The sequence below is a fragment of the Eriocheir sinensis genome, chromosome 26 (genome assembly GCF_024679095.1).
Source record: "Eriocheir sinensis breed Jianghai 21 chromosome 26, ASM2467909v1, whole genome shotgun sequence".
NCBI classification, from domain to species: Eukaryota; Metazoa; Arthropoda; class Malacostraca; order Decapoda; family Varunidae; genus Eriocheir; species Eriocheir sinensis.
The window spans coordinates 15,642,587-15,667,385 of record NC_066534.1 but is presented as its reverse complement, the minus strand read 5'-3'; the positions used below and the strand labels follow the sequence as shown (position 1 = coordinate 15,667,385).

Below are 24,799 nucleotides of genomic sequence, written 5' to 3'. Positions count from 1 at the left end.
TCTATCGTTCTCTTCACTATCCTTTCTACCTCCTCTTCGTCCTCTTCTTCCTCTACCTCTTCACATTATTCCTTCTTCTATCGTTCTCTTCACTATCCTTTCTACCTCCTCTTCGTCCTCTTCTTCCTCTACCTCTTCACACTATTGTTCTCTTTTACCTTCTTCTATCGTTCTCTTCACTATCCTTTCTACCTCCTCTTCGCCCTCTTCTTCCTATGCCTCCTTCACATTCTCGTTCTCTTTTACCTTCTTCTATCGTTCTCTTCACTCTCCTTACTGCCTTCTCTACCTCCTCTTCTTCCTCTACCTCTTCACACTATTGTTCTCTTTTACCTTCTTCTATCGTTCTCTTCACTATCCCTTCTACCTCCTCTTCGTCCTCTTCTTCCTCTACCTCCTTCACATTACCGTTCTCTTCTACTTTCTCCGGTTGTCATTAATTTTTAAGAGTAACTCGTATTGTGTATTCTGCCCATTCCTCCGTCTTCTCTTTTTTATCCTCGTCCTCTTCATCTTCCTCTTCTCCTACACAGATGTTTCCCTCACTATCCGTTCTGCCTCCTCTCCTTCCTCCTCCTCTTCTTCCTCTACCTCCGCCACATTTTTCTTCTCACCCTCCCTTCTTCCTCCGCCTCTTCTTCCTCTTCTTCCTCTACCTATTTCATATTTTTGGTGGCATAAGACTTCCCACTTACTGCCCTGAAGACCACCTATCAACCTGGACTCTCTCTAAAAAGATGATTAAAGATAAACAAGATGGCGCCACTATAAACACTTGCCCGCTCCATAACGCGCTGTGGCCGAGCACCAGGCCCCACCATGAAAGCCTACCGACGCCATAGAGGAAATTGTTAAGAAAAACTACTTCTTTTTCCTCTTCATTTCTCGTTCACTAACTCTTCCTCCTCTTCCTCTTCTTCGTTATCGTTCACTACCTCTTCTAATCCTCCTCTTCCCCTTCGTTCTCGTTCACTACCTCTTCTAACTCCTCCTCCTCCTCTTCCTCCTCTTCGTTCTCGTTCTTGGTTTCCTCCTTATCTCCCTCGGGCCATGACGCTCCTCTCTCCCTCCCTCCTGATCGCGTCCCTCCGCATAAATCCCGCCATTGTTCTCTGCTGCGTGACATAACTCGCACTGAACTTCCTCCTCCCTCTTTGTCTTCTCTTCTTTTCTTCTCTCCTCTCCTCCTCCTCCTTTTCCTCCTACTTAGTGCTGCCAGCGTTCTTGTCTTGTCTTGTTTTCTTCCTCATTATTGTCTTCCGTGTTGATCTTTTTTTATATTTTTTGTTTGTTTTTTTATCTTTCGTATATTTTCATCGTCTCCTTCACTTCCTTGTTTTATTAGCTGCACCCTCCTTTTCTTCTACCTCCTCCTCCTCCTGCTCCTTTCCCTCCTCTTTCTCCTCCTTTTCTTCCTTCCCCTTCCCTATTCCCCCTTTTTTTATTTTTTCCTTCTTATTTGAAATTTTGTGTTCATTATTCCACCCGACTTCCACCTCATCCTTTCCCTTCTATCATCTAGTGTTACTGCGGGCTTCAGAGGCCGTGTTCCCTCGTTTTATTGAGGGGAGTAACTTTAACAAAGTGTTGGATTAAGTTCATAATTTGTCATGTTGTTTCAGACCATCTGCTAATTTTTGTCACCGTCGTTTATTAACAAATTCCGCGTCGAAGAGCTGTCCTTCAGCACGAACGTATCGTGACGTCGCTGTGACGTTACTCCCTAGACTCCCTAGACACCACCCCATAGTTACCTTCACCTTGCTGACAGGTGACACCGCCGCTCCTGCCCCTGCCAGCATTACTGTATTTATCAGTGTTATCAAGATATGACATAGAAATGATATTTAGGAAAAGTGAGCCTGCCATCGCATGCACAAGAAGCCTAGAAAATTAGATCCCTCAATCGTTCACTTGGGGCATACGCCGTGGCGGAGCGTTGCCTCGCCCACCCTACGACACCACTCACAAGGGCTTCCCCAGACGGATCTCCATGTAGGGCCCCTTCCCGTGCCACGTTCCTCCCGGCAGGAAATGGAGAAAACCCGTAGTAGCTAGCTCTTTACCGTGTGTGTGTGTGTGTGTGTGTGTGTGTGTGTGTGTGCGCGCGCGCGCTTGTGATTGATTGCTTTTGTTCGCACGCACGCCTAACGTTTTTTGCGTGATACATCTGTGTGTGTTTAGGACCGTACAAAAATTGTTCTTCCCTCCCTAATCATTGACTCATTCTTTTTTGTTCCCGTTTTCTTTTCTTTTTTTTGTGGCGCGGCGAAGCAATAAATAAAGAACCTAAAATAATGAGGGTTTCCGTGCTGGTTTACAGAGAGCGGCCGCCCCCCAGCCTCCCAGGCCCCGCCGCAGCCCCGCCACCCCGCCCCCCGTCATTCCGCCGCCCTGCCCCGCCACCCCGCCACCCCGCTGCCGCCCCGCCATCCCGCCGCCCTACCACCCCGCCGCCCCGCTGCCACCCCTTCCACCATCCAGCTCCAGGGTGTTCGGGCGTTGCATCGCGTTTCAAGGTTTGTGAGTGACAGTTTTATTCGTTCGCGCGCTGAGCCCGTCGCGGCGGTGTGTGATTCAACCGTTTTTATTCTAATTACTCCGGGATTTCGGGCTCTAAGGCGCCTTTTTGGCATTTTGGTTTGTGGCGATTTTTTGGCGCAATTTTTATTATCTCATCCGTAGATTTCTTACGCATTATTCAACTTTTCCATGATGAAGGCTTGTGCCTCATTAGTGTGTGTAGATCCGCTGGTGTGGGTTAGTTTGAGGCTTTTCGTGGTGCCGGTGTTGGGATGCCGGGCTTGCAGACCGCCTTGATGTACCTGGCAAATATACGTCAGTATATGGCTGTGATCTTACAAGACCTGGCAGGCTGTGAATACTGTGACGCATACGATTGATAGATTGGGGTATACGGCTCTGTTTAAAGTTGTTACCCAATAAAATTTATAAATTATAAAAGATAAAGTTGAAGTCATACGCTATAGCTGCGCGTGGTCTCGGTGTTATAATCTTAGATCTCTGTCGCACCGGTCCTTGAACATGTGGTGGGAGAGAACCAATTACCTCGGGACACGTGCAAGTATGACGTCCAGGTTACCATATTTACCTTCCCAAGGTTTCCCAAGATACCCATTTATAGACCAGCCCGAAGGGGAGGAAGAACAGCTGGGTGGGCTGCACGCTGACGGCCCGGGTCGGGATTGATACCCAGGCCCTCTGACTCGTAGCTGGGCACGCTAACCACTGCACCACGAGACACCACTGAGTTAGAATAACCCTTAAAAGACGAGCCTACAGGAGATGGGGGACACCAACCTCATGTAGGTACCTGATGACATCATGTCCCTGGGAGAGCCCATACTCCCTCAGCACTTGGGAGAGAAACTCCCATGACCACTCCGCCACCGGCAGAGGTACCGCTCTTACGGCCCCAAGACTAAGAAACTCGACCCGTTGATCACGCAGCACAGGATCAGCACTCCCTGTATGTCAAGAGCTCAAAAGACAGTCATCTGCACAGTATTCGACGTCCCGTCACTCGCCAGTGCTGCCAACCCCAGCTGCTCAGCGCCGGCACACAGCTGAGCTCCCACGGTGCGGTGCTCACTGTGTCAGAGGACCCACGACAGGTTGTTGCAGGTAAGTGCTTTGCAATTAATCACTTCGTGTTCATGTACATGAGTACATTGTAAAAAAATACTTAGTACCAACACATCACGTGTTTATCTTTAGTTTCACACACAAAAAATATTCTTCATTTGCATCACGCAAATAAATGTGACATTTTTCCCAAATGTTGGATATTGACTCAATACATTACGCTCCTGATTTTTAATATATTTTTGTGTTGTGTTTGCGGAGGCGGTGGCTGAGTGGTCAGCGGGCGGGCGCAGTGTCCTGGAGGACCTGGGTTTGAGTTCCGCCCGCCACTACAAGCTGACAATATTCTATCATCGTCGAGTATCCTGAGACTACCCAGATGCTCTCCTGAAGACCACCAATCAGCCCGGACGTTAGATTAACTCTCTAAGAGGATGAAAAATGAGCTACGGGGGGCAGCATGAGACAAGCAGATGGCGCCACTTTTAAACACTGGCCTGCGCCTGAGCCTGGAGCCGACCAGCAGGCCGCACAGAGAGAATCTACTGGCGATGCAGGCTAAACGTAAAAAAAAAAAAAAAAAAAAAGGCGGTGGTAAAAGTTTTTCTTTCAATATTTATTGCAAAAAATGTTTTCTGACTCCTACAAAAATATACCCTTTTTCGGCGTTCTTCCGTACATATTCTATTGGTGCCAGGAGGCTGTTGCTCCCACAGCTGAAGCTGAAGCAATGGATATTTGTACACAGTTTTTCAATACTCATACAAAAAATTCTGAAAAGAAAAACAGTGGTTTAATTTATCTTGTCCAACTGTGGGAATGTATTCGCTACAATGTCTTACTTTTTCGAGTGTTTCCTGTCCCTACACAACGCTTCTCGAGTGGTAGGAATATTCTCCTCCTCCTCCTCCTCCTCCTCCTCTTTCTCCTCCTCCTCTTTCTCCTCCTCCTCCTCCTCCTCTTTCTCCTCCTCCTCTTTCTCCTCCTCTTTCTCCTCCTCCTCCTCCTCTTTCTCTTCCTACTCCTCCGCCTCCTCTTTCTTTTCTTTTCTTCTTCCTCCTCCTCCTCCTCCTCCTCCTTGCATAGCGGCGGTGGTACTGTTGGGAGGTGTGACGGTGCAAGGCGGGAGACGCGGAGGAAGGGACGGACGAGGCGAGAAGGAGGAAGAAAGGAGATCAATCACGTGACAAGCACCGTGGGAATGAACCGTTCTTCTTTAATACACACACACTAAGCACGGTGGTCTGCCTTCCTTACACTGCCTGACCCTCTCCCTCTCACGCAAGTCTGTCAAGGAGGAGACACCGCGCACATTGAAAGAATCTCGCTAAGTTCTTGAAAGTCTCACATTCTGTCTTTACGCAACTTCATAATCCATCATTGCTTACTTTTTTTTTATTTACAGCAAAGGAGGCAGCTCAAAGGCACAAAAAAAACAATAATGAAAAAAGAAACCGCTACTTGCTGCTCCTAAAATGATTAAAGAGTGGCCAAAAGAGAGGTCAAGGTGTTTAGAAGCCCTTTTGTCTTTCACTTACATAATGTCCCTCTAAATTTCTAGTGTTTTCTGGTATACGATTCTGTGCTTGTTCCTGCGTTTCTTTTTCCATATACAGTGTTTGATTTGTTTCCAAGTTCCATTTCCGTTTCCCATTATACTTTTTTTCATTTATAGATTCACAAATTTACTCCCAATACTTATCTAGCGGTCTTCCGGTGGAGCTGACGTCCCTAAGTAGCAGAACCACCGCAGCAACACTAAAACTATAGCAACACAAACACGCCAATGAGGAAACTGTGATCTATTTGCATATGAATCGTAAAACAAAAACGGTTGAAAGCACGCCAGCGATCCACCAAACAGTAAAGCCGCCAACTAATATCCAGAACATCGAAAGAACGAATGCGAGAGAAAGGGACGCGGGCGGGAGCGGGACGAACATTGCCAGACCCAAAATGCCACGGCGATAAAAATACAGCAATGTGCCTCCATAACTTGATTTGTCTTGTTTGTGGTGAGTATTGAGGGACTCTCTCTCTCTCTCTCTCTCTCTCTCTCTCTCTCTCTCTCTCTCTCTCTCTCTCTCTCTCTCTCTCTCGCTCTCTCGCTCCACTCCGACACCTAGATATCAGTTGAGAGAGAGAGAGAGAGAGAGAGAGAGAGAGAGAGAGAGAGAGAGAGAGAACATGCATAGGGGTGACCCGTATTAAAGATGTTTTGTAATAATTTCCCAGACAGACAGACAGCAGACATAATCAGTCAGTAAAACCCAGACATACATTCACACATACACACTACCAAACACACAGATGGTCAGAAAACACAACCAGGAGGGAACATTGCTACACTCGCTAAGCTGAGCCACACGAGGGCCGATAATGCGCCGGGCTGGGAATGATGCGTCTCGTTGCGTTACCCAACTCAAAAACACGAGGATTGAAAACGAGTCAGATTTTTCACTCATTAGCGCTACATTTTTCACTCATAGGCGCTACATTTTTCACTCATAAGCGCTACTTTTTTCACTCATAATCGCTACATTTTTCCCTTATATGCGCTACTTTTTTCACTCATATGCGCTTCTTTTTTCCCTCATAGGCGCTACTTTTCTCACTCATAGACGCTACTTTTTTCACTCATCGGCGCTATATTATCGAACAACTGTCGTCCACAGAGCATGTGTTCGATATAAGGTTTGAATATAAGTCCCCCCAAAATGTAAATAGAAATATATCCGTTTTCCCATCGCTGTCCATTTCAGATTTTGGTATTCACTGGGACTTACAGGCTGACGCATTTTTCTACTCTCCCTTAGAGGCTATATATACGTAGATAAACCGTAATTACTTGTTTTATATATGGCAAAAATGTGTCTTTCAGCAGGAGGACGCAAACTGGCATTTTTAAGAAAGCTGAAATACATACCGGAATCAGTCTCCTGTGAAAGTCGTGTGATGAGGCGTTGGGTGTTGGAATAGGTCAGAGGAAGGTTTTTGCGAGAAAGTTTGGAGGTTTTGGTCACGTTTTTATATCCAGCGACTGCCGAGAACCTTAATACAAGTTCTTTATATCCGTGAGCCTTTGCGTCATTGCACCGCCCGGCGGGGAAGGGGCGGGGAGCGAGGGGGCCTTTTTCAGCCCAATAAAGTGGCTAATTGAGACCAAACAGACAACTTAAAGGGGCTACTCCGCCAGGCTCGTAAAAAACATACACGGCTCTAAATTGGTTTGAGAGTTCCTTTCAAAACTTGGCCAAAGCCCGCATTAGATGTGTCTGGCGCGCCGGGTCCCGCGTGGCCTCGCCCTGCGCTGATTGGTCCATTCAGACGGAGACGCGGCCGCCAGACTCCCAAAAGCGCGAGGGGCGAGGGTGTGGGTGGCTGGCGGGACGGGGCTGGGCGGGATGGGGAGAGGCGGGGTGTGGGTGGGCGGGCTGGCGAGGAAGAAAGGCCTTGCGTCTCCAGAATACATTTATTACCAAAAAGGCGACGTGGCATTCATGTGGGCTAAAAGTTTTCCTTGTTGGACACTTGTGGCGAGCTGTGAGGCCTCCTGCATGCCGGGGCGGAGGAAGGGCCAGCAGTGCCTTGGTGGTGCTGAGTAGCGGCCGTCTCCCAGGAACGTGCCGCCGACTCTTTGTTATATCAAAAGCAAAGACAGTCTTGCTCTGTCTGTAAAGTACCGAAAAAATAAACAGACAATAGATTCCTTACCAGTGTGACTTTCCTCTATGTATCGTCTTTCTCTTTTCTGTTCACGTCACCAGTCGGGCTTCGCGTTATGTTGAATGATGTGATACTTGCAAGAGTTTGGGTCGATTTATGCCCTAAACTCTTTCGATGGTCAGTGATGTGATTTGTCATTGTGAGTATACATGCTTAGGTATCACTAATGAAAAATTACTTTATGACTGCAAGGAGGCACACACACACACACACACACACACACACACACACACACACACACACACACACACACACACACACACACGTATATTAACTTCCCTCCCATAAAAGATGCAGCCTTTGAAGTGTCGATTTTTTAGTACTTACATGATATAATAAATAAAAAGAAGCAGATGCTGTGGCGAGGCAGAGGATGAGGCGGGGACGCAGGCGAATCCTTGATTAATAAAAGTGAGGCCGGCTTAGAGGCAACATGAAAAATAGCTTTGCGCCGTCGGTGAAGATAAACACTTGTTGAATAAACCGGAAATAGATGTTATGAGAGTAGTGAAAACTAAGATACTGAGGATGGCTGGTATGATAGACAGCATGAGGTGTGAGATGGTGTGTGGAAGGCGTGGAACTATTGAGCGACGTGACAGGAAAAAGCAAAGCGAGCTGTGGTTGTCTGAACAGAGTAAGAGCGGAAAAGAACTTGAACTGAGAGAGAGAGAGAGAGAGAGAGAGAGAGAGAGAGAGAGAGAGAGAGAGAGAGAGAGAGAGAGAGAGAGAGAGAGAGAGAGAGAGAGAGAGAGAGAGAAAAGAGGTTCTGGGTTGGTTATATATTTAAGCTTGTGCTGACGTACCCTTCCAAACACCAGAGAAAATATTTGACCACCTCGTACTCCCCTTATCAAGTGAGCATTCTGAGAGCGAGAGAGGACTAGACTTGAGAGAGAGAAAAAAAAAGTTATTGGGTAGTTACGTATATAAAATTTTGCTGACTTTCCCTTCTAAACCCCAGAGAAAATATTTGACCACCTCGTACTCCCCTTATCAAGTGAGCATTCTGAGAGCGAGAGAGGACTAGACTTGAGAGAGAGAAAAAAAAGAGTTATTGGGTAGTTACGTATATAAAATTTTGCTGACTTTCCCTTCTAAACCCCAGAGAAAGTATTTTACCACGCTGTACTTCCCTTATAGCTGAGCATTCTGAGAGCGCAAGAGGACTAGACCTGAGAGAGAGAAAAAAAAAGTTATTGGCTAGTTACGTATATAAACTTATGCTGAACGTACCCTTCCAAACAACAGAGAAGATATTTTACCACCTCGTACTGCCCTTATCAAGTGAGCATTCTGAGAGCACAAAGAGAACTTGAGCTGAGAGAAATAAAACAAAAGGTCTCGTTTAGTTACCTACTCAAATTTGTGCTGCCTTCCCTTCCAAACCTCAAAGAAAGTATTTTATCACGCCGTACTGCCCTTATACCTGAGCATTCTGAGAGCGAAAAGAGGACTTGAGCTGAGAGAGAGAGAGAGAGAGAGAGAGAGAGAGAGAGAGAGAGAGAGAGAGAGAGAGAGAGAGAGAGAGAGAGATTCTTCGTTAGCTATCTATTTAAACTTTTGCTAATTTCCTCTTCCAAACCTCAAAGAAAGTATTTTTACCGCGCTGTACCGCCCTTATCAGCTCCGGCAAGGGTGGTGTTTTACTACAAGCGTAAGAAAAAAAATAGTATCTCAACACGCCGCCTTGCCATCCCGCCTCGCCTTCCTCTCCTTATCAGCTGCGGCAAAGCTAATTAGTCGAGGCCAATGGGTAGCCCGCGTCCCGGCGTCTCGGCAAGGCTGGAGCAAGGATTGGTTTATTGAGGCTCAGAGGAACATGCTCGGTGACTCTCCCTCGACACACAAGATTAAAAAAAAAAGCTGAAAGAAACGAAAAAAAAGGCGAAACGAAACCCGTGTGGAAAGATATCAAAATGTTGTCCTTAGAATACACACTTAATCGGCATATATAAGAGACTATCAACCGTGTTCTTTTCCTCCACTGTGGTACAAAATAAAAGAAAAGGGAAGATGGAGGAGCTGGAGGAAATATAAATGTGAAACGAAACCCGAGGCAAAGATATTAAAATGCTGTCCTTAGAAAACACACTTAATCAGCATATAAGAGACTATCAACCGTGTTCTTTTCCTCCACTGTGGTACAAAATAAAAAAAAAGGGAAGATGGAGGAGCTGAAAGAAACGGAAAAAAATGCAAAACGAAACCCGTGGCAAAGATATTAAAATGCTGTCCTTAGAAAACACACTTAATCACCATATCAAAAATACTATCATCCGTGTTCTTTTCCTCCACTGTGGTACAAAAATAAGAGAAAAAGGGAAGATGGAGGAGCTGAAAGAAACGGAAAAAAATGCAAAACGAAACCCGTGGCAAAGATATTAAAATGCTGTCCTTAGAAAACACACTTAATCAGCATATCAAAAATACTATCATCCGTGTTCTTTTCCTCCACTGTGGTACAAAATAAAAGAAAAGGGAAGATGGAGGAGCTGGAGGAAATATAAATTAAAAGTACTCCCTAAAAAGAACCGTATGTTTGTATTTTTTTTCTCTGTCTTTTTCCTCGCCGTCTTCCTCATGGTTCCCGACATAACTAGAGATGAAAGAGGCAATTACTCCTTATCTTTCCGGCACCGTGGGATCAGCTGGACCCCTGCCCCCCACCCCCCCCGACCCCTGCCTCCTCCTACCTCCCCTACCTCCTCTTACCATCCTCCCTGCCTCCCCTTGCTTCCCAAAACTGCCCTCTTTCCTTGCCTTTCCTCCCCCTGCCTCCCCTGCCTCCTTGTTTCTCCTGCCTTCCCCTGCCTCCCCCTTGCTCCCCTTACCATCCACCCCTGCCACTCCCTTGCCTCCTCCAACTGCCCTCTTCCCTTGCCTTTCTTCCTCTTGCCAACCCTTTGCCTCCCCCTGCCTCCTCCTGCCTCCCCCTACCATCCTCCCTGCTTCCCCCTTGCTTCCCCCAACTGCCCTCTTCCCTTCTCTTTCCTCCTCCTGCCTCCCCCTGCCTCCCAAGCCTCCCCCTTCCTTCCCCTTCCCTTCCCCTGCTTCCCCCTTTCTTCCCCCTTCCTTTCCCCTGCCTCCCCCTAACTTCCCCTGCCTCCTGCTTTTCCGTGCCCCCTCCTTTCCTTCCCCAACCGTCCCCTTGACTCCCCTTTCCTCACCCTGCCTTCTCCTTGCTTCTCCTGCCTCCCCATACCATTCCCCTGCCGTACCCCTTGTTTCCCTTGCCTCCCCTGCCCGTCCCTGCCTTCCCGTGCCGCCCCCTTTCCTCCCTCAACCGTCCCCTTGCCTTCCTTCCTCCCCCTTCCTTCTCCTGCCCCACTCTTGCCTCCTCTGCCTCTCCCACGGCTGGTAAAGGGGCACAGACACCCACACGCCAACCGCCCCTGCCCCCACCCCTGCCAGCACCCTTACCACTGCCCCTACCACTGTCCCTACTGCTGCTGGTGTTTCTTACGTTACTTATGTCCGCCGCCTGTACTCCTTTCTTGCCTTAATAGTTAATGCTGGAGAGAGAGAGAGAGAGAGAGAGAGAGAGAGAGAGAGAGAGAGAGAGAGAGAGAGAGATTGTTTTTTTATGTGTTTCAGTGTGTGCGTGCGTGTGCGGGTGCGTGGGTGTGCCGGCGTGCGTGTACTCTCACTTGGGCGCACGTCAGGCCGCCCCACGCACCGCCCCTAACGAGATTTGTCGCGTCTCATTGTCGAGTCTCTCTCCCCACCTTCCTTCTCCTGGGGCGGCGAAGGAAGGGTGAGGGAGGGCGCTGTGTGGGGTGCGAAAGAAGCGTAAGGGCTGTGTGGGGTGAAGGAAGGGTGTGGGTTGTGTGGGGCGGAGGGGGGAGGATGAGGGCTGGGTGGGGTGGAGGGGGAAGGATGAGAGCTGGGTGGGGTGGAGGGGGAAGGGTGTGGGTTGTGTGAGTGGGAGGGAGAGGTCTAGATGGGGTGAAGGGAGTAGGGTGAGAAATGTCTACGGAGGAGCTGTGAGGGGCAGAGGAGGAAGGATGAGGGATATAAGGTGCCAAGGATGGATGCCGGAGAGACAGAGAGAAAGGGAGAGAGGGCTGTACAGGAGTGGCAATGTTTGGTGTAACGTTGTACAAGGCAGAGCTGAAAGACGGTGGAAATATGACGACTCTTCGGTACTGCTATGGTGAGATGCCTTGTAGTGTAGTGCAGAGGGGGAAGAGTTAGAGCAGATCAGGGCGGATCGAGGGAGGCTGAGAGGGTTGTCTGGTGTTTTTGCAGTGAGGTGAGAGGCGGAGGAGGAAGGCTGAGGGCTATGTGGTGCTTCTATAGGGCTTTCAGGGTAGAAGTGGAAGACTGGGGTTCTGTACGAGGCAGTGTGATGCTGTGCGGAGCTGTACGGTGCCGAGGTGAACTATAGGGAGGAAGAGGACGAGGAAAAGGAAGAAGAAGAGAAGGACGAGGAAAATGAGAAGAATGAGGAGGCTGTGATAGTGGCGGGTGACGAAGGAAAGCTGTTGTGGTTGTCTCTGTTTATGTGAGGGGTTTATGGGACAGATGTGGAAGACTGAGGGCTGTGGAAGATGACGAAGTGGGTGTAGTCGTGCTGTTGGGAGTTGAGAGATGACTGTAGGGCGTTGGGAGGGCGTTGATCGGTGCTGGAGTGTGCGGGTGCAGGAACAAAGCAGCAACAGTACGACCCTTTCCGCTGTTCATAAACGTGCCTAGGCGGGGTCCATGTTGCGTTATGTGGCACTAAAACCCTCTAAGACTCTAAAACCCTCTATGAAACCCTCTAAAACCCTCTATGAAACCCTCTAAAACCCTCTATGAAACCCTCTGAAACCCTCTATGAAGCCCGCCTCCGCATGTTTGGGTCTTGGCGGAATACCCAGTTTGTACGTCGTAATTTTTTTTTTTTTTTCATAACCGAGGTCCATTTTTCCCATTGACAAAGTTTCGTGTCCCGCGGGTGAGCCAGTTTATTGGATTGGCTTGTTTTCACGGGCTATTAAAGGCGACGCGAAGCAGATATTGGGTTACAGATATTTGCAAGCGTTCGGGTATGTCAAAGAGGAGAAAGAAGAGAAGGAAGGGGAGGATGAGGACGAGGTGGACGAGAGGAGAAAGAAGAGAAGGAAGGGAAGGATGAGGACGAGGAGGAGATTGAGGAGGAGGAGAATAAGGAGGAAGAGGACGAGGAAAAGGAGGAGGAAGAGAAGAACGAGGAAAATGAGAAGGAGAAGAATGAGGAGGATGAGAAAGAGAAAGAGTGAAAGAGAAAAAGGAGGACAAGGAGAACAAGGAGGAGGAGTACGAGGGGGGGGAGGAGAAATAGGAGGAGGAGGAGGAGGAGCATTATTGAAGACAAACACTGAAGGAGATGATGGTGGAGGAATTAAATTAGCTTTAAACCAATATTTTAACACAAAAGGCAGCTGGATAGATGTGCTGGGAAGATGCGGGTGCCTACACACACACACACACATACACACACACACACACACACACACACACACACACACACACACACACACACACACACACACACACACACACACACACACGACGTACTGCCAAAAGGAATGTATCACAGCAAAAAAAAAAGAAAAAAAAACATTAAAAAATGCAACTGTTCCCTCAATAGCCAATCAGTTTTCCTTCCTCTCATGTAATACGTACCTATCAACACACACACACACACACACACACACACACACACACACACACACACACACACACACACACACACACACTGCTGACAAAATAAACGCATAAAAGCAAAAAGAGAGAGACAAATCATCCCCAAAAAAGCTTGTAGTTCCCCCTCCTTCAGTAACCTTCTCTCCCTCCCTGCCCTTCCTTCCTTCCTTCCTCCCTTCCGTGTACGCGGTGACCTGTCCTTCCTCCTTCCTTCCTCCTTCAACCCTCTCCTCCTACTCCTGCTCCTACTGCTGCCACGCCGTCCTCACCCTACTGCTGCTGTTGCTAGTGGTGGTGGTGGTGGTGGTGGTGGTAGTAGTGGTGGTGGTGGTGGTGGCCAACTCCCTGAAGTTTACTCGGCGTTTTCATGACCAGTGGAAGTTAAGTGAGAGTTATATGACGCTCTCTTTTTCGTCGCCGCCACGGGAACGCCCACGCGGAGAGGAGAACCACACCCGTCGACCCGCCGCACCGACCCGCATGTTCTTCCCCCTCCTCCTTTATGCCTGTTGTTGTGCCCTGGGGATTTTGCCGCGACCTTCCTTGTTTTGTTTTTGTTTTGTTATTATTTTTTTGTTTTGTTTTGAGGGATTTATGTTGTTTATGGGAGTGCTGTGGTGTGTGTTGTTGTTGTTGCTCTTGTTTGGGTTGATTGTTTTTTTGTTTTTGTTTTTGTTTTATCGTTTTTTGTTTTGTGTTGACGGATCTGTGTTTTGTTTATAAGGGAAGGATGTGTTGTTGTTGTTGTTGTTGTTGTTGTTGTTTTTATCATGCTTTTGTGAGTGTTTTTTATGGTTTTTTTTTTTTTCGTTTAGGTTTTGTTATTATTGTTGTTGTTGTTGTTATTTGTTATTTAAGTTGTTGTTTTTTGTCGTAGATTCCAGGTGACATTTTTCTCTTTTACTTTACTACTTTTTTTTTAATTTCAAAGCGTCGTATCATTTTAACTACACACACCAAGTATTCTTCTTCACTATTGGCTCAAAACATACTTGTCAATATCACTTAATTTTCTACTACGAAGTCCTAGTATTTTTCAGTAACGGTCACCCTTATATTTTAACCTTTTCTCACTACTCCGCCAACAACACTCCCCGCACAATAAGACCTCAGCATAATATAACTTACAAGAACCGTCACTTTTTTATGATTTTATACTCAGAATACATATATCTCAGCTACTGTGTGTATGTGTGTGTGTGTGTGTGTGTGTGTGTGTGTGTGTGTGTGTGAGGAGGAGGAGGAGGGGGTAGACGCATTGCTATGGTTACGAGAGGATTCTGTACCTGAGGGAGCGTGCAAGCCTCTCCTGCCGCTCCTGCCAGACCACGAGCCTCCCTTTGCATCCTTCTGTCCTTCTCGGAAAGCCTTAAGACTCCTGCGCCCGGAGGAACGTGGGAGTCAACGTAACAAGACCACGTCAAGAGAAAAAAAAACTCGGTCAAAGAGGATACACACACACACACACACACACACACACACACACACACACACACACACACACACACACACACACACACACACACTGAAAGAAAGAAAGAAGGAATGAAAGAAGGAAAGAAAAGAAGAAATAGATAAAGAAAGATAGAAAGAAAGAGAAGGAAAGAAAGAAGGAAAGAAAGAAAGGAAAGAAGAGAGAGAGAGAGAGAGAGAGAGAGAGAGAGAGAGAGAGAGAGAGAATCTACAAAAGTAAGGACGAGGACGAGTTAGAATGGGAAGACAAACATACGTAAGAGGGGACCGGAGAGAGAGAGAGAGAGAGAGAGAGAGAGAGAGAGAGAGAGAGAGAGAGAGAGAGAGAGAGAGAGAGAGAGAGAGAGACGGGGAGTGATAAATTGAATTAACTCTTCCATAAACTTTTGAAAACGTTTAAATCTTATCGCTTTGATCGCATTATTTCACGATAACTTTGTCTCCTCCTCCTTCGTGTAAATTTACTGGCCCCTTTTATATATATTTTCTTTTTTTTTCTTTTTTCCTTCTGTTGTAGCCTTCCACCTCCACTTGATCCACCAGCAGCATCGTTGTTGTTACCACCTTCATCATATCCAGCTGTTTAGTCTTCCTCCACCTCCTCTTCTTTCTCTTCCTCCACCTCCTCTTCTTTCTCTTCCTCCACCTCCTCTTCATTCTCTTCCTCCTATTTTTAATTCTTCTTTTCTTTCTTCTTCTCCTCCTCCATGACATCTTTCTTTCTCTAGTCTTGCTCCGCCTCCTTGATTTCCCTCCTCCTCCTCCTCCTCCACTTCCTCCTCCTCCTCCTCCTTCACCTCAATGACATCTATCTTTCTGCAGTTTCTCCACCTCCTTCTCTCCCTCTTTCCTTTACTGTATCTTCTTATTTTCCTTCTTCTACACTACCATCCTATTCATCTTTCTTTAGTCTTCCTCCACCTTCTCCTCTTCCTCCACCTCCTGTTTTTTCTTCTTATTTTCCTTCTTTTCTTTCTCCTCTTCCATCACATTTGTCTTTCTCTATTCTTGCCCTGCCACTCTCTTCCTCCTTCTCCTTCTTCTGTTTCTTCTTATTTTCCTTCTTCTCCTTTCTCTCCTATACGTCTAGTTCACTCTTGTTCTTCATCTCCTCTTCTTCCTCCTCCTCCATTTGTCCTCTTTGTCATCTAGTTCCTTCTCCACTAAGCTTCTACTACTACTACTACTACTACTACTACTACTGCTACTCTTCTTCCCTAGTGTCCTGAACAGACATTCCGCAGGTTCCACTCCTCCTTGGTGTTAACATGATTATATTTCTCTCTCTCTCTCTCTCTCTCTCTCTCTCTCTCTCTCTCTCTCTCTCTCTCTCTCTCTCTCTGTCTATCTATCTATCTATCTATCTATCTATCTTTTTTCTTCCTCTTCTCTTTCTTTTTTTCTTTTTTTTCTTACTCTCGTGTGTGTGTGTGTGTGTGTGTGTGTGTGTGTGTGTGTGTGTGTGTGTGTGTGTGTGTGTGCGTGTGTGTGTGCGTGTGTGAATACTCCCATGTGTCCGATGTCCTGCACACATTTATTCTCGTCTTGATCAATCTTTCCGCCGTGTATTTGTGTGGCCCTTCGTCGTCCCTTCCTCCATTGTGTGCCGCTGAAGGGAGGGTGAGAAGAGAGTGTTGTGATCCATTAGTGTGGGAGGAAGGGGCGGGGAGAGCAGGGAGGGGAGATTAGCGACCCTGTACACTGTATGAAGAAAGGTGGGAGTCAGGGGAGAGAGGAAGGCTGCAGGGGGAGGGGCTTGATAGGCAGGAGGGAGAGGGAGAGCCGTAGGGGGTAGGGCTGATAGGCAGGGAGGATGGGGAGGTGAGGGGTGACTCTAGGGTGGTTTTCTCTGCTCCCCGTCGCCCGCTCCCTATCCGCTAAACTCAATTTTTTCGGATGTGAAACTCCCATTACCTTCCCCCTTCCGCGGCCTTCCTCACCCCCGGTCGATAGGATGCCCGGCGGCGGTAAATGGCTTGAGTTCGTCCCTTATCAGTGTTCTTGAGGCACGTAAAGCCCCGCCAGCCGAGGCCCCGTCCAGCCCGAGGCGGCTCGTCCGGTTTGTAACTTTCTTTGCATCAAGGCCGCGTTATCGCCGGGGCTGAACAAGATTAGCCTCCCCGCCGCAGCCTTGCCTCGCGTGACCTCAAAATTGATACGCGTCTGGTTGTCTAAGATATTCTCTATGCGCAAAAAGTGTATCCTTGCTAAAATTAGGAGAAACACATGTAACATAATTTATCTAACACCTAAATTGTGAAGGTCCAAGTTATCAGATGAGATCACTTAACGTGGTAAAAGATATACAGTGAAAAGCGTAAGGAGACTCCTTACGAAGAAAGTAATGATACTCTGGAGGCAGATGAGAGTCCTTGAACGAATAATTTTGCTGTGCGAAAATATATACTTTTTTGTTACCAACTTTCTATTGAATTTCATGAGCGACACCGATCGCACAGAATCAACGAGACAAAGCAAGGAAAATGCCTCGCGGGAAAACAAAAAGGCAAGCAGTGACAAAAGCATTTCTTTGTTTTCTCTTCGCACCTGCCGCCGCGGCGCAAGAAGAAACAATTTTCTTGAGACAGGCGGCTATTGATTCGGCTTCCCACTGCGACATACATCACGGGCGTGTCACAGGAGGGAACGAAGAAGGTAATTTGAGAGAGACGTGTGTCAGGAGGACGAGCGGAGGGCGGAGGGCCGCCATTAGGGTGGCACGACGCAGCCCTTCCGCCTCCCCGTGCAGGGCGGCGCCGCTCCCTAAAAGTTGTTTTGATGGGCGACAGTGACGCCCGTGACGCGGCCGTTCGGCGCATCATCTATATGCAAATTGACTGACATGAAAATACTAACCATCGTGCTGACACATGTGATGGATTATTGTCAGCTCACCCGACACAGAAATAAATATGATATATATATATATATATATATATATATATATATATATATATATATATATATATATATATATATATATATATATATATATATATATTATATATATATATATATATATATATATATATATATATATATATATATATATATATACTCACCCCTATACACTTGATTCATATCTAGTCCACTACTAGACAAAGGGCTTTCTCAGCCATCTCCACCTCTCTGCTTGGAGTTACTGTACTCCACCCTGCTTCACATTATGTTCTAATTTGATCTCTCCACCTGACTTGTTTTCCAATTCCTAGGTTGCCACTCCTACCGTGGTTGTCCAGCTGTTATCATTTCTACGCATTATGTGACCTTTTAAGTTGACTTTTTTTCAATAGGCACCAAATAACTTCACCCATGACGCTCGCTTCCTGTCTCTCCGTTTTTCATTTTCCAGCATTTTTCTCTCCTTTTCTGTTTGCTCGCTCGTTTATTTTTCTTTATTATCTTTTTGGGACGCGCCAAGTTTCTCGTCGTGTGTCAGGACTGCCATGATGCAACGATTGTACATTTTTTTCCTCAGGGAGAGAGGCATGTTGCAATTCTTGACATTACAATGTTTACCAGAAACACTCCATTCCATTCCTGTTTTCTGATTTATTTTCTGTTGTCTCTTACTTTTCCTTAATACGTATATTTCTCTACGGCCTCAAGTGTTTCGTTTCGGATCATTCTTTGCTGTCCTCCCAACTGATGATTCTTTTTTTACAACAAAGGAGACAGCTCAAGGCCACAAAAAAAGGAAACAATAATAAAAGAAAGCTACTCGCTGCTCCTAAAAAGAATACAAGGAGGTGGCCGAAAGAGGGGTCAATTTCGGGAGGAGAGGTGTCCTGATACCCTCCTCTTGAAAGAGTTCAAGATTTGCTTATCATTACCTTCGTTTTCATCACATCCTCAGACCTATATACTTATTCACTTTCGCATTGCTTATCATCTACCATTTTTTGTAAGTTTTCCTCAGACTTACTAAGCAGGATTGTGACATTTGCGAATCTATTTTTTTAGCAGCTCACAGTGCACGTAAGCTCTAACGAGGGGCCTGCTGATCAGCCCCAACCTGTTAGAAACGCGGATGAGTTTTATTTATAGTAAGTGGCTTCATATATTACTCTTGTTTGGTATTACCCGTTTCCTGACTATACGTTATACCAGTCTAATTTCTTGGATACATCTAGACACGGCGTAAATCATTTTTGCGATGTTGTTTCCCCTTGCCTAACACTTCCTGATGGGAATGTTCTCGCATATATTGTAGAGGAAAATGGTTCTCTCTCTCTCTCTCTCTCTCTCTCTCTCTCTCTCTCTCTCTCTCTCTCTCTCTCTCTCTCTCTCTCTCCCTCTCTCTCTCTCTCCCACACACACACACACACACACACAATAGATATTTTCCCTTACACATACGAGGCGCAGTTTTGGCAAGTTCTATGTGTTGGGACATCGGTGGAGATAAGACTTCCGGGGGAAATCCTTTTTTCCTATATTTTCATGATTCGGTGGTTGCATTTTATGGTGGATTAAGTCTGAATCAGGAGCCTTAAAGCTGCGTGCGGGGGGAAGAAGAGAGGCTGTGGGCGAGTCCTTGGCGTGTCTTGATAGTTTTGTTATCCCGTTGGTGTCTGAGAATGAATGGGAGAAAGATAACGACCAAAATGTGCGCTGTGTGTATGTGTGGGTCGGTCTGGGTGTGTGGATTAGAGGGGTCTGGGTTTGTGGGTTGGAGGGGTCTGGGTTTGTGGGTTGGAGGGGTCTGGGTTTGTGGGTTGGAGGGGTCTGGGTTTGTGGGTTGGAGGGGTCTGGGTTTGTGGGTTGGAGGGGTCTGGGTGGGTAGGGATGGAGGTGGAAGAGGTAAAGGGCTCGGAGGGGCAATAGTTATATAGAAGTTTTAAGCAATGAGAACTTACATCAGCAAAGAGTTGTCACTTTTCTGTTGTCTGGAGGCCGTCATGAATAGTTTTGCCACATTTTTCATTAATTCCTGCTGATAGAATTAGAGAAAACGACAGAATAGTTTGCCTTTGTTTAGGACACGTGAATCCTACCACAAGAACTCGTATAAGAAGCCAAGGATATGATTTACAAGGGAGTGGACAAATGTGTGTATGACGTTAGTGGTTAATGGTCGAAAGACATTCCCTGCGATGAGACGAAAGACTAAGCTCGTAGGTAGCATGCATTAACCCGGCAGCTGCGGGGATCATGTTTCTTAATGGTCCCTCTAAGCGAAAAAAATGAGAAAAAATCATCACTCATACAAACCATTTCATTATATATATCAAAGCATTTGTGATCAGATTATGTATCATCTATTTTGGGGGGTTTATATCATGGCACAAATTTTGCCCGTCGCTGCTACCGGGTTAAGCTTCCGTATTGAAGATTGTATGCCTTGGAAAGAAGAAAAACATACCCACTCATTTTTGTTGATTGTATTGCTGGTGTTGGTTGACGCTTCTGTTGTTGCTTCTGTTAATTACGGCGACAATGGTTAGCAAGTGTCTGGAGTGTTCTTACATACCTGAAATTTTGGAGTGCACTGGTGATAAGGAGGCAGTTGTGAAGGGTCGCCTCGAGGGAGTCTATATGCTTTCCGTATCATCTTTTCTCTGGTGACTTTAGCGCTCTGAGGTGACTTATAATTTATGGTAATGGTGATGATGTGCTAACTGCGAGCGGTGGTGGCAAAAGTGATGTTAATGGTGAATTGTGGATGTATATATAAAGTTAGGGTATGGTGGAGCGCTGTGTAAGGAGAGGGTGAGACAATGGTGAGAGTTTTTGTTTCCCCTATCTCGCGTCTCATGGATTTATGGCGTAGCGGCGAGGAGGAGGACGAGGAGGAGGAGGAACAGCAAGGCAAGGCAAGGAAGAACAGTAATAACGTGGGTAATAGCGAGGATGGTGTCAGTGGTGAACAAATTAACCCTCCTCTTTCTCCTCTTCCTCCCGCGCCCCGTCCAGCCTGATTTATGACGCAGAGAGGAAGTCTTAAAGTCTTACTAGCGGCTTCCTTCCATTAGGGCTGTATGGTGTTGGGCTTAGTACGGAGTGTTGGGGGAAGGAGAAGGGGATCGGTGAGGAGATGGGACTGGTAGTGGCGTGGAGAAGGGGGCGGGGGCGATTGGGGGGGGGGGGGGTAGCCTGGACTGGGTGGGTGGATTTGATGTAAGATGCTGGCTGGTGGTCGAAATGGAAGCTAATGGTAGTGCCGGCAGTGGAAATGGAGGTGGAAGTGGTGGAGGTACTAGTATTGTTGTTGTTATTGGTGGTGGTGGTGGTAGTGGTGGTGGTTGTGGTGAGAATGGTGGTGGCTAGGGTGCTGGTATAAGGAATGGTGGAGATGGCGGTGGCGGTGAAAAATGGTGGTTGTTGGTGGTGGTAGAGTGCTTGTATAGGGATGGTGGAGGTGGTGGTGATGGTGAAAAATGGTGGTTGTTGGTGGTGGTCTTAGTGCTGGTATAGGAATGGTGGAGGTGGTGGTGGCGGAGAGAAATGGTGGTTACTTGTGGTGGTGAGGTGGTGGTGATGGAGAGAGATCGTGGGAGTGATGGGGGCGGTGTGTGTAGGGTTGGTGGTGTTATGGTGATATGGGCAGTGGTGAAGGGGTGCAGGGATAGTTAAGGTAATTATTACGTTGAAAGTATGAGAGAAAAGTATCCCAAAGTCGTCTCATGTCCCTTAAAACTGTATGAACTTGTTTCGAAATTTATGTAAGTCGACTCCAAACTTTTACGTGGTGCAAAGTGCTGTTTATGAAGCTTAGAAAAAAAGGAAGATTGAGTAATTATAAACAACAACAATTATTAGTCCTTTTCTAAGCCTTACGAACTTTTTTTAACCATTTTAAAAGTTAAGACTATCCAAAATTACTTACTTGTCCTTTTCGTAGCCTTACTTTTTTTACTTCCTTTTTTCAACGTCTTCCACTTAAAAACTTTCTTGAATACGAACGAATGAATTTAAATTGAACTTTCCATAACTTGACCCTGAAGACGTGAGGGATTTGCTTCTCTGTGTGTATTTGCGTTGTGCTCTTCTTTAAACCCGAGTGTCTGTCAGTAAGTCATTATCTACGTCTTTTCCTGTCTATAACTATCTCTGTCTGTCGTTATATCTGTCTCCGTCTGTCATCATCACTGTCTGTCTGTCAGTATGTCTTTCTTTGTGTCGTAATCCCTGTCTGGCATTACTTCTATCTCTGTCTGTCTGTTTCTGTGTCATTATCTACGTCTTTTCCTGTCTAGAACTATCTCTGTCTTTCGTTATATCTGTCTCCGTCTGTCATCATCACTATCTGTCTCTCAGTATGTCTTTCTCTGTGTCTTAATCCCTGTCTGGCATTACTTCTATCTCTGTCTGTCCTTGTCTGTCTTGTCTTTATCTGTCTCTGTGTCATTATCTTTGTCTCTATCATTATCTCCTTGTCATGATCTGTGTCTCTCATTATCTCCGTCTCTGTCAATATCTGTCGCTATCTGTTTATGCCTATCATTCCTCTGTCTGTCTGCCATTATCACCCCGTCTCTTTGTTCCCCTTGTAGTCTTTTTCCTTGCATGAACAAAACCTAAACAAGTCCGTATCGTGTTGCGTCAAGCAGTTTTACTTTCGCCAGGGTGTATATCCCTTTAGCGACTCCCTCCCCGGCGTGCGTGTGTGTGCGAGCGTGTCTGTGCCGTGTTGAGGGGGCTTGGGGCGCGTTGAAATGTGCCCCGCAGCGACCGCCAAGGAATATTTGTCTGAAAAAACGACTTTGTTGGGTAATTTTAAGCTTGGGAGCAGGGGTAGCGTGAAACAGGAAGCGAAAGAGAGAGGGGAGGGAGGGAGATGATGCGGTGTGCAAGGGAAACTAAAGAAGATAGGGTGATGCTGTGGTGGTTGGGGAGATAAAAATAGGCGATGCTGATGGAAGTTAGCTTAGAAGGACTTGGAAAAACGATGCGTAAAGAGAAAAATATGTTCATTTGTGGAATTATACGACTATGCTTTATTATCCGCCGTTTTGCTTATGTATTAACTTAGCCTCATTTCACTTAGTTTGAAAATATAACAAAGATATAAATTTTTGGTCAGCATTCAAGTTTTTCTCGTGTATTTCTGACCTTTTTCCATCCTGAGGTGTTCGTTCCTACCTCCCTTTCAAAAGATACAGGTTGTAGAATTCGAAATAAGAGAAACAAAACACTACACGAAAGAAAATATTCGGGAAAATAGATAAGAAAAATAGAGAGAAACATCGCTGCAGAGGGCTTAGTAAAACAGACAGCCTCCGCAGCCCAGCACACCTCGGAGGACAAAGAAGAAGCAACAGCGAGCGAAGTCTTGACGAGGAAAGAAAAGTGACTACGCCCGATGGAGGACAAAAGGTTGCGAGGCGAGGAAATGCGATTAATGGAACAAGAGGGACGGCGGAGAGGCGAGAGACAAAGGAACTTGCATAAATAGAAAAAAAGGAGAGAATCTGCTCGTCTGTCATGGAGGAATAGAAGAGAGTTAGTGAGGAGGGAAAGAATAGCGTACCATAGACGTAAGAAGAAGAAGAGGAGGAAAAAGAAAAGGAAAGAAAAGAAAAAGACGAAGACAAAGAAGAAGAAAAAGAAGAAGAAGAGGAAGAAGAAGAGGGAAAAAAAGAAATAAAAAAGACGAAGACAAAGAAGAAGAAGAAGAGGAAAAAGAAGAAAAAGAAGAAGAAGAAGAAGATTATTGAAAAAAGAAAGAAAAAAGAAAAGAAAAATGTAATATAAAAAAGAAATAGAAAAAGAAAAAGAAAAAAGTAGAAGAAAAGAAACGAAAGAAAAAGAAAAGATGAAAAAAAAGAGAAAAAAAAGGAGATGAAGCAGAAGACGATGAAGACGGAAACGGAAAAGAAAAAGAAGAAGGAAAAGAAAAAGATGAAGATGAAGAAGCAGCCTCGGGAAAACACAGAGTATATTATTATTACATTACGAATAAACGCCAGACAGCGGCAGCAACAACGAGGACAGGAACTTTAAAACCCGCGTGTGACTGCCTTATAAAAAACTCATTAGTCCGGAATATACGAGAGAAAGATAAGAGAGGGAAAAAAAAAAAAACAAGCTTAAAGTTTACCGTTTCTTCTGGGCAATATATAAACACTTTGAGGACAAGAGAGACGTGAGGAGAGAATGAGAAAGACGAAGGGGAAAGGAAGAGGGAGAGAAGGAAGAGAAGGGAGTTTTGGCGGAGGTGAGAAGAGAAAGAAGAGGGGAGGAAGGGAAGAGCGGAGTGATCCCGGGGGAACCCAATAATTAGGTACAAATTACATTAACAAGGAAAGTGGAGACGGGACAAGGGGCGAAAAAGATTTGAGCTGACAGAGAGAGAGAGAGAGAGAGAGAGAGAGAGAGAGAGAGAGAGAGAGAGAAGAGAAGAGAACGTAACGTAACGTAACGTAACGTAACGTAACGTAATATAGCATAGCATAGCATAGCATAGCATAGCATAGCATAGCATAGCATAGCATAGCATAGCATAGCATAGCAGACAGACAGACAGACAGAGATAGAGACAGGCAGATAGACTGATAGACCGACAGACAGACAGAGCGATACAGAGACAGACAGAAACAGAAAAAAAACAGAGAAACAAACAGACAGACAGACAGACAGACAGACAGTCATATATACAGACACCGATAGACAGACAGACAGAGCGATACAGAAACAGACAGAAAGAGAAAAACAGAGAAAAAAACACAGACAGACAGACAATCATACATACAAACACCGATAGACAGACAGACAGACATTAGGAAAAAAAATCAAGCAGACGGATGAACATTCAGAAAAAAGAAAAAAAAATAGAAATCCATAGTTGACGTACTGGAGTAAAAGAAGATGAAAAAAAAAACCAGCAAAAGAAAATAGAAAATGCAATGCGTAAAAAGAAAAAAAGGATGACCTAAAATAATCTACAGAGCCGAGGAGAAAATAAGGAGACGGAAAAGGGAAGGAGAGGAAAGAAAAAAGGCCGATGAAAGAAAATGAAAAAAAAACAGCACAAGAAAATAGTAAAGGCAAGACTTGAAAAGGAAAAAAAGGATGGCGAAAAAGAATCTCCAGAGCCGAGGAGAAAATAAGAAGGAGAAGGGAAAGAAAGGAGAGGAAGGAAAGAAGGCCGATGAAAGAAAATGAAAAAAAAAACAGCAAAAGAAAATAGTAAAGGCAAGACTTGAAAAGGAAAAAAAGGATGGCGAAAAAGAATCTACGGAGGCGAGGAGAAAATAAGAAGGAGAAGGGAAAGAAAGGAGAGGAAGGAAAGAAGGCCGATGAGGATGCGTGTGTGAAATGGAGAGGCGAGGAGGGAAGAAGGAAGAAGGAAGATCGCAACAACAAAAAGAAGAACAAA

At 45.8% G+C, this 24,799-nt stretch overlaps 1 long non-coding RNA gene across 1 annotated transcript in view; it reads left to right on the top strand.

Annotated features, from left to right (window-relative positions):
- Positions 1–24,799, top strand: part of LOC127003817 (uncharacterized) — a 173,998-nt gene that overhangs the window by 102,385 nt on the left and 46,814 nt on the right. Inside the window, exon 3 of the long non-coding RNA XR_007757414.1 lies at positions 2,324–2,519. This is a non-coding gene — a long non-coding RNA (uncharacterized LOC127003817). The remainder of the gene's footprint in view (positions 1–2,323; positions 2,520–24,799) is intronic.